Consider the following 13,195-nt stretch of genomic DNA (forward strand, 5'->3'; position numbering starts at 1 on the left):
GCTCTTTATCTGACCTTCAATTCTGAATTATAGCTTTGCTGGGTAGAGTAATCTTGGTTGTAGGTTCTTGCTATTCATCTCTTTGAATATTTCTTGCCATTCCCTTGTGGCCTGCATAGTTTCTGTTGAGAAATCAGCTGACAGTCGTATGGGTACTCCCTTGTAGGTACCTAACTGTTTTTCTTTTGCTGCTTTTAAGATTCTCTCTTTGTCTTTTGCCCTTGGCATTTTAATTATAATGTGTCTTGGTGTGGTCTTCTTTGGATTCCTCTTGTTTTGGGGTTCTGTGCGCTTCCTGTACTTGTAAGTCTATTTCTTTCACCAGGTGGGGAAAGTTTTCTGACACTATTTCTTCAAATAGGTTTTCAATATTTTGCTCTGTCTCTTTTTCTGGCACCCCAATAATTCGGATGTTGATACACTTAAAGTTGTCCTGGAGGCTCCTTACACTATCTTCATATTTTTGGATTATTTTTTCTTTTTGTTTTTCTGGATGGGTGTTTTTTGTTTCCTCGTATTTCAGATTTTTGGTTTGATTCTTGGGGTCCTTTGATCTACAGTTGAATTTCTGTATGTTCTTTATTTCAGACAGTGTATGCTTAATTTCTGACTGGTCCTTTTCAATTTTCTTGGCATTCTCATTAAGGTCCTTGAAGGTCTCACTAAGCTCCTCAGAGGTCTCATCAAGTTTCTCAGGGGTTTTTAAAAGATTCTTGAGTAACATTATAAGTGTGTTTTTGAACTCTATGTCCAGTAGTTTGCTTTCTTCCACTTCTTTCATTCATAACATGTTTCTTTGTCTCCACATTTTGGCTGCTTCCCTGTGTTGATGGAGTGGCTTTGTGTGATAGGTGACCTATAGACCTCCCCAATCACCTGAGGTGGACAGTCTTGGTACACCCCTTTGTGGGCTGAGTGCAAAGTCTTGGTGTAATTAAGCCTCTGTTGCTGTTGGTACACTGGGAGGAATTGACCCCCAGGCCAATTGGCTGTGAGGAACGGCTCTGTCTATAATGGAAGAACTGCTGCGCTGAAGACACACTTATGGGGCAGGACTTGTTTCAGTGGGGCTTTGGTGCACACTGAGTCTGCCTCTTGAATATGTTACTTATGGATGTGCCGTAGGCACAGGCTGCACTGGGGTGCCTGAGCATAGCCCAGGGAGCAGCTTTGGGGCCCTCGGAGCAGAAGCCCACCGCCTCCGGCCATACATCGCAGGGGCAGGTATGAGGCGCTCAGACAGTGTTGGAGACTGCTGCTCCACACACAGTGCTGCCAGCCCCCGTCTGCACCCTTGGAGTCCAGACAGGAGGTACAGTTAGGCAGGAGGTGACAGGGAGTGGGGCAGGAGAGTGAGGGCAATGATTCCACTGGCGCTGGGGACATGTCTAGCAGAGTGGCTGAAGCATGTCCAGTCGTAGGTGGGCTGCATGGAGAGGATGCAGCTGTCTAGGAGGTCACTGGCGGGTCTCCCCTGTCCTCTTGAACTGCCGTGTTCACATTCACTTGCCCTCCCTGGTACACTGCTCTCAGTCGGCAGCCCCACACACAGCCTCTGAGCAGTTCCCTGCCCAGAAGACCTCTCGCTGATTGATCTGTCAGTCATTCTCTGAGATTCAGGACTCGTTGCGCCCGATGCAGGCACCCTTGGGACAATTGTTACACCACTTACAGCGGGGGACAGATGCCTCTCCATCTCCAGGCTGCAGGGTCCAGGGATGGCGGGCAAGGCACTCACTGCAGGTCCAGAGACGTCGGCATTCCTCAGGGGAATGAGGCATCGGGGAGCAAGCGGGTGCCCACAGCCTAGTCTGTGGGCCTGGTCCCCAGACAAGCAGACCCCATGGCACCAGGTGCAGGCCCCAAACTGTTTCCAAGCTTCAGGTGAGGGCAGCAGGCGACAGAGGTCAGGGGGCATGGTCAAAGCCAGCAGGTGGCCCAGGGCCACTCCCCCAAAGCTCCCTGAGATATACAGGCGGCACCTACTGCTGCTACAGCATGGGCCACAGATTCCTCCTTTGGGGGCCCCACAGAAGCCTGGCGGGTGAGGTCAGGCAGCAGCCAAGAGCTGCAGTTGACCTGGTAGAGCAGCACATCGCTGCTGAACTCATCAGGGTCCGAGCATCCCCCTAGGACCACCATGGTGTCCCCTAGCAGAGCTGAGGCATGGAAAAGTCGGGGGTGGGGCTTTGTCCCCTGAAAAGGGGCCAGCAGGCTCCAGGTTCGGTCAGGACAGTGCAGGGAGTAGAGCTCAGGGGACGGGGCCACCAGCTCCATGTGGAAGCAGAAACCCCCAAACACGTAGAGAGAGTCGGTGGCCTGGTGGTACACAGCAGAGTGACCATAGAGACCTGTGAGGGGGTGTCCCACTCTGAGCTCTGGATATCCAGGTGCCAGTTGCCAGCTGGTACTCGAACAGCTGCTGCTTGAAGCCATTTTCAGGAGAGTAGCCGGCCACCAGGAGCAGAGACCAGCCTCTGCACACAGTGAGGGCATGACCAGCGACGACAACTGGAAGTTCCACAGTCTGAGGGCCTTCTCCTGCTGCCACTGTAGGGTGGTGAGGTTGAGGACCCAGAAGTTTCAGGTGATGTCCCCCGCCGTGACCACCCCCTCATCAGGTACATGGCACCACAGCCAGCGGCACATAGACAACTGCATGGAAGGAACAGGGTGAGGGGCCTGGACCCTGTCCTCAGCTCTTGGCAGCATTTGTGTCCACCTCCACTCACTCACTGAGTACTTGTACAGGTTTCCCAGCAGCCCCTGGGGGATGCCCAGGCCCCCAAACCTCTGCAGGTGCTGGCCTCTGCCACTGTCCCCAGGGCTGGTCTGGCCCACTGTCGCATGGCTCTATGCCCTGAAAATTGCAATGCCCACAGCGGGGCAGGGACCTGTAACCAGAATCTGGGTGTGTGCATCTGTACTGAGGATTTTGGGGGCCCCGACTGTGCCACAAAGCTGGACGGCAGCCAGCTGGTCTGGGAGACTCTCATGGACAGCTGCCTCTCAGCTGACACTTAGCCGTTTCCTGCACCGCCTGGGGCACACCATGGTGGAGGGACCTGATGCCACCTTCATGTGTTCCTCCTTTGGCAACCCTAACATTTGATGCCGAAATCCAGAGGGTTCTGTTGGAGAGTGGGAATTTTTGAGCATGCTTCCAGAGAGGCCGTGGACTACGCCCCAGATGGAGTTGTCAGTGCTGATACCAGGCCAGGCCTTGAGATAGGGTCTCATGCCCCTTCCCAGCACATAGGCCTTCTTTCATAGATCACTGTCAGCTTTCTGAAGAACAGGATGACCCTGTGAACAACATAGTCGTCAATGGCATGACTCTGATGTTGCTTGGGAAAAACTTTTGTCTTGGGTTGCTTGCTCTGCAAAAACAGGATGTGGTTAATGTGCTTAAAAAGTGGTCTTGCAAAAAGGGTCGGGACTGCTCCTCTGGTCTCTCTGCGTGGAGAAAGGCAGAGCAGTCGCTGACCAGCCAGCCAGCTAATAAAGGCTCCCTAAATTTTAATTTGGTCTGGACTCCAGTGGTCTTTACTCGAGTTCCTTCCACATCAGGTTCCACCTAACAATTGCTATTGGGCCACCAAAAGACCACCCTCCTCAACAGCCTCTTCTATTCCTGCACCCATTATATTCCTTAAGGAGGTAGCAGGAACTGAGAGTATTGTCTGGGTATGCATCCCATTTTCCATGTCTGACCTTGTACAGACTGAGGCGTCTCAGGTTTTTTCCCACCAATCTGACCACCTTTAGTAAGGAATTTGAGTGCCTGACCCAGTTCTATGATCTAACCTGGCAACACATCTATGTCATCCTGTCCTCCTCTCTCACCCCATAGGAGAAGGAGTGCATCTAGCTAGCTGCTCAGGACCACGTCATGCCCTCCATAAACAGGACGCAGCAGCAAACCCTGTTGGCATGGATGCAGTCCCCAGAACTGACCCGAGATGGGACTATCAGGTTAGGTCTCCAGGGGGCCAGCTCTGTAAATACATATAAATACCCTTCTCATTGCCGGACTCAGAAAAGCTGCCCATAAGGCAGTCAATAATAACAAACTTAATTAAATCTCTCAGGGCCCTGATGAAAACCCAGCTCTCTTCCTCTTCTGCCTCACAAAGGTCTTACAGAAATTTTCCACCTTGGACCTCACCTCCCTAGAGGAAACTGTTCTTCTGAACATCCATTTTATATTCCAATCAGCCACCAACAAACACTATAAACTTCAAAAAATAGACATAGGTCCACCAACCCCTCAAAAAGACTCATTAAGCTGGCCTTTAAGGTCTTTAATAATAGAGACGAGGAGACCCAAATCCAAAAACAAAGGTGAGATCAGGTCAAGGCTGAGGCCCAGAGGAGGCCTTCTAGCTCCTAGCCACCACTCTCTCTAACCCCAAAAGTGTCGGTGGGGCTAAGTGTCATCCAGGCCCATGCTTCAAGTGCAACAAGGAAGGCCACTGGGCCAAGTGCTGCTCAAATCCAAGACCCCCGCCTGGGTCCTGCCAAGGTGTGGAAGGGAAGACCACTGGAAATCAGACTACAGTCTGGCCCCTGCAGGTCACTTTAGCCAGTCCAGCAAGGCTGCCCTCTGGATCCAGTTTGGAGTTCCCAGAACTCCTGGGACTGGCTCCAAAGACTGAAGCTGCCAGGCCCTGCCAGGGCCCCACAGACATCACAGGACAGAGCCTTGGGTAACGGGGTAATAATTGTGGTGGGAGGTAAGTTGATCTCATTTTTAATTAACAATGAGGACACTTATTCTGCTCTCTCTGAATTCGCTGGGATCCTTGTCCCCTCTTCAGTCTCTATTATGGGGGTTGATAGTTTAGCCTAACACACAGCCATTAGTCACCACACCTCTACACCGCATCTTACTAAATTCCCCCATTCACTCTTTTTTCATTCTACCTTGATGCCCGGCCAGGGCTGCCATGCATCCCCTCAGAAAGCCCAGTTGTCCCAAACGACATTCGCCTACTTCAGTTTCACTCTCACTCCACAAAGCCACACCATTCCTTAGACTGTAAACACTTCATCTCCTCCAAGACTGTCCCCTCCTCTAAACAAGAAATACTCTCCTTTCTCAGGCTCGCTGGCTACTCTCACCTCTCAGTTCCCAACTTCAGTCTTCTCGCATAGCTCCTCTATGACATGACATGGTGAAGGGACCCCCTTCTTGAGCCTTTAGATCACAAGGCCAGCACCCCTTTAATGCTCTGAAAACTGCTCTCACCTCAGTGCCTTCTCACAACCCCACCCACCTTTCTCAAAAAACAACTTTCTTTACTGCAAAACTGCAAATGCTTACTTAACAGTTTGGCTACCATCAGAAGCTGAACTCATTATTACCCAAACCTTAGCATATTATCTCTAAGGGAAAATGTGGCATTTTTAAATCCAAGTGGCTAGAGGCCTGGGAACAGACTACTGGACCTGCTCCTTCCTCCCCCTGCCTTTTCTCCAGCCTCATAGGCCTATACATAATTTTCCAAAGTCTTTGGTAGCTTAAAGGCTTTGGAGCATTGCTGGTTCAAATGATAAACATCTAAATATTTCAATAAGTTTTAGCCAAGACCGGTTTGGCTCAATGGATAGAGCGTCGGCTTGGGGACTGAAGGGTCCCGGGTTCGATTCCGGTCAGGGGCATGTACCTTGGTTGCGGGCATATCCCCAGTAGGGGGTGTGCAAGAGGCAGCTGATCGATGACTCTCTCTCATCGATGTTTCTAGCTCTCTATCTCTCTCCCTTCTTCTCTGTACAAAATCAATAAAAAAAAATATATTTAAAATAAATAAATAAATAAACTATGTGCTCTTTCACATTTAAAAAAATAAAAATAAAAAAATAAATATTTCAATAAGTTTGAAGTTCACTTGATTTTAGCTTTTATTACAGAAAATCTCTAAAGTAGATTTGGAACTGTTGATGTAATGTCTTGTGCTTTGATAAAAGTACATTTCTTAAAAGTGAGAATGTTCATAAATGTCAATCTAAGAAATGCTGGTGATAGATCCTCCCTTACTTCAGTTGATGGACAGATGTAAACCCCATATGCGGGCAGACATTCCTGAGCTCTGAAGCACCAATCAGCACCTGCCAAATATTCTAGGCCCCCATTCCTAAGTCCCTAGGTCCCTAATCAATCAGTGTGTGCTGAGGGCCCTAAGCCCCGCCCCCTATCCTTAAAGGTGCCTCTAAGCCCCTCGCTAGCTCTCTCCGCTCCTTCCTCTCGCTCCTCTCGTGGAAGCAGCCGGCAGGAGTACCCTTCCCTCCAATAAAGCCTGTGTGTCCTGCCCTCCCGGTCTCCGGTCTACCTTCTCTATTTAATCTATCAGCTGGTTGTTTACTTTTTGTTTATCATTGGAAAATTAAGCTTTCTTTTTTTTTTAATATATATTTTATTTTAAATATATATTTTAAATATATATTTAAAATTTTTTAAATATATATATTTTTTAAATATATATTTTAAATATATATTTTTGTACAGAGAGGAAGGGAGAGAGATAGAGAGCTAGAAACATCGATGAGAGAGAGTCATCGATCAGCTGCCATACATGCCCTTGACCGGAATCGAACCCGGGTCCCTTCGGTCCCCAAGCTGACGCTCTATCCATTGAGCCAAACCGGTTTCCGAGAAAATTAAGCTTTCTAAAAGTTAAGAATATAATTAAACTGGAAAGAAATTGTATGGTTTGGGTAATAGAAGGCATGAGGCATAGGCATGTATTTTGAAGGAAAAAGAAAGTTAATATAAGAATGTTTTGAAAGTTGTAAGAAGACTCGTGAAAGTTATAAGAGGTTTGTAGAGAGAAGTGTTAAAAGGAAGTTATATAAATGACACAGGCCAGTAAGCCAGGACAAGCAGAATAAGGATAATAAGACAAACAGCAGTTTGCAGCCATCTAGAAAATCCTATTCCCTAAGCCAACGGTACTTACCAGTAAGAATAAATGATTTGAGAATAAACCATATATATATATATATATATATATATATATATATATATATATATATATATATATATATATATTAGACTACAACCCTCCAAACTAATACCTCTCTCCTTCTACCAGACCATTTGTCATTGTTCTAGCTTTTGCCTCTGTAATACTAAAATTTATAAAATAATTTGCCTCCACCAGGTTACAAGCCCTACTTGTACTCAGGAAATACCACCTCTAGGCACCATTACAACCTCCTTTTGTGCCCAGGCCTTATTGTCCTTCTGACCCCCAGAGCAAGGATGATGAGCAGGTACAGAAACTTACCAGGGCAGAAAGCTCCAGATGCCTAGCTAGGGGCAAAACTGAAAATAAGAATCTTGCCCCCAGGGTAATCTACCCTCCCCTAGCATATAACTCCTCAGGCAGTTTAGATTCCTAATCTTTTCCTCCCTAAAGATAACATCTAGGCCTCAGTTGTGTTTCTGCTCCAGGCCCAGAAAAGCAGAAAAACCAGACAAGTGACACTGTGGTAGCCTTAGGACCAGCTTTTACCTCCCAAGTCACTCAACAGAACTTGACCAACCAGTCTCTTAGGAAAATGATGCTGCCTTGACCCTGGTCCAGCCAACTACTATCAAAGTCCATCTCCTTGTGATCTGGACATCCCCCCTCAGGAGGAAGTAACTACAGAAGATATGACTTCATCCCAATTTTGTTATAGACTGAAAAATTCCACAAGGTCAGCGCAGCAGCTGTGCACCATAAAATCCACAAGGCCAGCACCGGGCAGCCGCTGCACAGCTCCTTAAAACAAGCTCATTAAAAGCAGGATGTGCTGAAACCGGTTTGGCTCAGTGGATAGAGCGTCGGCCTGCGGACTGAAAGATCCCAGGTTCGGTTCCGGTTAAGGCCATGTACCTTGGTTGCGGGCACATCCCCAGTAGGGGGTGTGCAAGAGGCAGCTGATCGATGATTCTCTCTCATCAATGTTTCTAACTCTCTATCCATCTCTCTTCCTCTCTGTAAAAAAATCAATAAAATATATATATTTTAAAAATAAATAAAATAAAAATTATATATATATGTGTATATATATATATGTGTGTGTGTATATATATATATATATATATATATATATATATATATATATTGTATATATACATATGCATATTTTTTTTTTGACACCCAAATCTCTTTTATTTGGGGAGGGGGGGAGGTTGGAGCCCTGGGGAGGAGCGGGCCCCAGGCCCTTTCACTGCACGGCTTGTTCATTGGCACTGCTTCCTGAGTCCTGTGGCTTCATCACATCAGGCAGCTCTGGAGGGCTGGAGAAGGGCTCCATGCGCAGAGCTTCAAATGCATCATCTGCCCAGAAGGCCAGCCCCACGGTGGCTGGAGCCTGTGGCCTCGCTGTTTGGTGAAGCCACACTCGCCCAGGGTCTTGCTGTCATCCAGAAGTTGGTCATCCTTGTACAGCCGCTGCTCATCGGGCGGCCGCTTGAGAATGCCCTAGACGATGCGCTTCACCTCGAACACGGTACTCGACTCCTTGGCGTCCGTGAAGATGGTGGTCTTGTGGCGCCGGATCATAAGGAAAACGACCTGGGGGCAGCGGGCCGGCATGAACGGGGGGCCCGGCCCCCCCGACCCCCCCGCGCGGCCCCCGCCGCCCCCGGCCCCAGCCCGGCGCCCCTCCCCCAGGCCCCCAAAATATATTTTTTTTAAAAAATTAAAAGCAGGATGCGCTGACCACTATCTGATACAAGAGGGGTAAGGCCAGGTGGTGAGAGGAGGAAGGGAGAACTGACATGTTAAATGTAAAATGATTAGGAATTGCTGATGGCTAAAGGCAGATATCCGCTTCTGAACACGTAGCTTGCTTGCTTGCTAAGGATGAGAAGCCTATATAAGCAAAAGGCTTCTAGAGCTTGGGGCTGCAGTCCGGTCCCATCTTCCCTGCATAAGTCGGCTGCAGACCCTGTGCAAGAAATAAAAGCACTTTTCTTTTTTTTCTTTTTCTTTTTTATAAATATATTTTATTGATTTTTTACAGAGAGTTAGAAACATCGATGAGAGAATCATCAATCAGCTGCCCCTTGCACATCCCCTACTGGGGATGTGCCCGCAGCCAAGGTACATACCCTTGACCGGAACCGAACCTGGGACCCTTCGGTCCGCAGGCCGACGCTCTATCCACTGAGCCAAACCGGTTTCGGCTAAAAGCACTTTTCTAAAAACTTTTGATCTGTGTCCGAGTGAGGTGTCTCTCCTGGGTTACGACATTTTCATAAAACAAAAAAGCTGAAATGTTAGGTCCGATCAAATAATTTAATCAATATCCCACTTCACAATGGACATTCCACTTGCTTAGGCCACATTCCACTTGCTTAGACCAGTATTTTTCCCCTCTGGACTTTCCCAGAATCTGGACCTGCACAGAGAATTCTCTGCCCAGAAAAAGCCCACCTAGAGTCCTTTAAAAATCTTTCTGTCACCATCTTTTGGGGCTGGCACCATTTTGGGGCTCAGACCATCTGGTATCCAGATGACTGAAGTATGGTAGCAACCATACTTAGGTAAAAACTGCTGTTTGAATTTTAACCCTGCTATTCTGGCTTCTGCACTCTTACTTGCCTAAACAATAGAGTAGTTACCTCAGCTTCCAGATTGAGACCTGGAAGCTAAGGCAATTTTCCTGGCCTGTGGATCAGGACCACAGGAGATTGATTCCCATTGACTCAATAGCTCCAGGAGTTGAAACTGCAGATAACCTTTAGAGATTAACCTTGCTCAGTTCTGCTTCTGTACTATCTGCTTTTGCAAGATAGATCCACATTCCAATGTCCAGCAGGATGTGGCTGTGAACGACCCTGCGGGCTGTTCCCAACATTTAGAATGTGGAATTTAGAACAAAGAAAAATTTTTGTGGTTTAGACCTTTAAAAGGACTGCCTACACCTGGAACGGGGCAGTCATGAATGTGGACTCCAACAGCATGTGGTTCTCTCGCGGCCATCCTGGCCAGTTCAAAAATCCTTGCCTGCTTTTTAAAAATAAATTAGCAGCCTCCAGTGGTCTTATTTTGACTCCAGGGTTCGACCCCACAACAATGACCTAGTAAATTCATAATTCTTTACCCCCTTTGGCTTTGTGTGTTCTTCCTTCAGTGACCCTAATAGGGACTACATCAAAATAAAAAGCTTCTGGCCCTAACTGGTTTGGCTCAGTGGAGAGAGTGTCGGCCTGCGGACTCAAGGATCCCAAGTTCAATTCCGGTCAAGGGTATGTACCTTGGTTTCGGGCATATACCCAGTAGGGAGTGTGTAGGAGGCAGCTGATCAATGTTTCTAACTCTCTATCCCTCTCCTTTCCTCTCTGTAAAAAAAAAAAAATCAATAAGATATATTTTTTAAAATAAATAAATTAAAAAATTCTGCACAGCAAGAAACCAGCAACAAAGTGAAAAGGGAGCCCACTTGTTGGGAGCCAGCAGAGTTGAGGCAAGCAACTCAGTCTTAAGGAAATAGAATTAAGTTCCTTCTAGCAGAAGTTATGAGGTGCCCTGAGGGCTTGGCCAGAAGATAAGATAGCCTGCAGCTTAGCATCTTCCTGCCACTTCCCCTTCCTGATCCTCCCCCCCTAGATAGCCTAGCCTTGGAATGTTGCACCTTGGAATGTCACACCGCCCCTGGCAGTTAGCCAATCCTGTGTTGCCAGTTACCAAAGACCCCCCTGCATAGGCAACCCTGCCCCCCTTTGTTTCTGCTGTATAAATACAGCCATTTCAGAGAATAAAAATCGGAGCTTGATCAGAACCTTGTCTTGCTCCCATTCTTTCGCGTTCCTTGTTTGTTCATTCTCTTAGGTGGTTCCTGCGTGCCCCCGTTGTTGTCCCGCAGGCCGGGACACCCACTGTATTGGAGAACATATTTGGCAAGGATACATCTGATAAGGAGTTAATATCCAAAATATATAAGGAAGTCGTACAACCCAACAAAAGGAAGACAAACAATCCAATTATAAAATTAGCAAAGGACCTAACTAGACACTTCTCCAAAGAAGATATACAGATAGCCAAGAGACATATGAAAAAATGCTCAAAATCACTGATCATCAGAGAGATTCAAATTAAAACAATGAGGTATTACCTTACATCTGTCACAATGGCTAACATCAACAAATCAACAAATCACAAGTGCTGGAGAGGATGTGGAGCAAAGGGGACCCTAGTACACTGCTGGTGGGAATGCAGACCGGTGCAACCATTATGGAAAAGAATATGGAGTTTCCTCAAAAAATTAAATATGGAACTTCCATTTGACCCAGCAATCCCACTTCTAGGAATATATTCTAAGAATCCCAAAACCACAATCAGAAAGAATATATGCACCCCTATCTTCATAGCAGCAAATTTTACAATAGCTATAATCTGGAAACAGCCCAAGTGCTCAACAGTAGATGAGTGGATAAAAAGCTGTGGTACATTTATACCATGGAATACTATGCAGCAGCAAAAAAGAAGAATATCTTACCCTTTGAGACATCATGGAGAGACCTGGAAAAGTATCATGCTAAGTGAAATAAGTTAGTCAGAAAATGATAAGTATCACATGATCTCACCCCTATGTGGAATCTAAGTAACAAAATAAACTGATGAACGGAGTGTATCCAGAGACATGAAAGCATGGAACAGAATGCAGAATCTCAAAGGGAAGGCAGGGAAGGGTGAGTGGGTGGGAGGTAACCAACCAAAAGCCTTCTTTGCATATATGCATAACCTCAAGGACTCAGACAATAGAGTGCTGAAGACCTGGAGTGAGGAAGGGGGGGGGGGTGTACTGGAGGGGGAAAGAAAGGGGGACATTTGTAATACTTTCAACAATAATTATTTATTTTAAAAAAGAGAGCGAGCCGACACCAGTTTGGCTCAGTGGATAGAGCGTCGGAGCATTGGCCTGCAGACTGAAGAGTCCCGGGTTCGATTCCGGTCAAGGGCATGTACCTTGGTTGTGGGCACATCCCCATGGGAGCGGAGGTGCAAGAGGCAGCTGATCGATGATTCTCTCTCATCGATGTTTCTGACTCTCTATCCCTCTCCCTCTCTGTAAAAAAAAAAAGTTAAAAATAATAATAATAATAATAATAATAATAATAATAAAAAAGAGAGAGAGACTGGTTTTTCTGCCACCACAATCATTACCCGAGGCTCTGTCCTAGTGATGTAAGTCTGTGGGGCCCTGTCAACGCCTGGGAAGCTTCAGTCTTTGGCAGCCAGCCCCAGAAGGTCTGGGAGCTGCAAACCAGATCCAGAAGGCAGCCTTGCTGGACTGGCTAAGGTCTGACCTGGAAGGGTCAGACTGTAGTCTGATTTCCAGTGGCCTTCCCTTCCACACCTTGGCAGGGCCCAGATGGGGGTTTCAGATTTGGGACTTGGCCCAGTATCCTTCCTTGTTGCATGTGAAGCATGGGCCTGGATGAGGCTTAGCCCCCTGACTTACCCTTGGCTAAAGGACTGGCACGTCATTTGGGGGTCTGAGAGTGGTGGCTAGGAGCTGGAAGGCCTCCTTCTGGGCCTTTGTTTTTGGATTTGGGTCTCCTCGTCTCTATTCTTAAAGACCTTAAAGGCCAGGTCAAAGAGGTCTTTTTGAGGGGTTTGTGGACCTGTGTCTATTTTTTGAAGTTTATGGTGTACGTCGGTGACTGACTGGGATATAAAATGGATGTTCAGAAGAACAGTTTCCTCTAGGGAGGTGGGGTCCAAGGTGGAAAATTTCTGTAAGACCTTCATGAGGCAGAAGAGGAAGAGAGTTGGGTTTTCATCAAGCCCTGAGTGATTTCATTAAGTTTGTCATAGTTGACTGCCTTATGGACATCTTTTTAAATCTGACAATGAGACAGATGATCATTTGGCTACAGAGCCAGCACCCTGGAGAACTAACCTGATAGTATCATCCAGGGTCAGTTTGGGGGAATTGCATCAGAGTCAACCTGATTGTCTGCTATGTCCTGTCTATGGAGGGTATGGGGTGTGGTCCTGAGCTGTTAACCAGATGCGCTCCTTCTCCTCTGGGGTGAGAGAAGAGGACAGGATGACATACCGTGTTTCCCCGAAAATAAAAATCCTCTGAAAATAAGACCTACTTACAGGTTTCCTTCTGAGTGAAAAATAAGACATCCCCTGAAAATAAGACCTAGCACATCTTTGGGAGCAAAAATTAATATAAGACACTG

The 13,195-nt window shown here is 46.9% G+C and overlaps 1 pseudogene across 1 annotated transcript; it reads right to left on the reverse strand.

Moving 5' to 3' along the window:
• Window positions 1-8,142: 8,142 nt before the first annotated feature.
• Window positions 8,143-8,559, reverse strand: LOC311613593 (elongin-B-like; annotated as a pseudogene). Its single transcript has one exon. The product of its transcript is annotated as an elongin-B-like (transcript).
• Window positions 8,560-13,195: the final 4,636 nt, after the last annotated feature.

The sequence above is a fragment of the Pipistrellus hanaki genome (assembly GCF_964339955.1).
Source record: "Pipistrellus hanaki genome assembly, chromosome: 1".
Classification (NCBI taxonomy): Eukaryota; Metazoa; Chordata; class Mammalia; order Chiroptera; family Vespertilionidae; genus Pipistrellus; species Pipistrellus hanaki.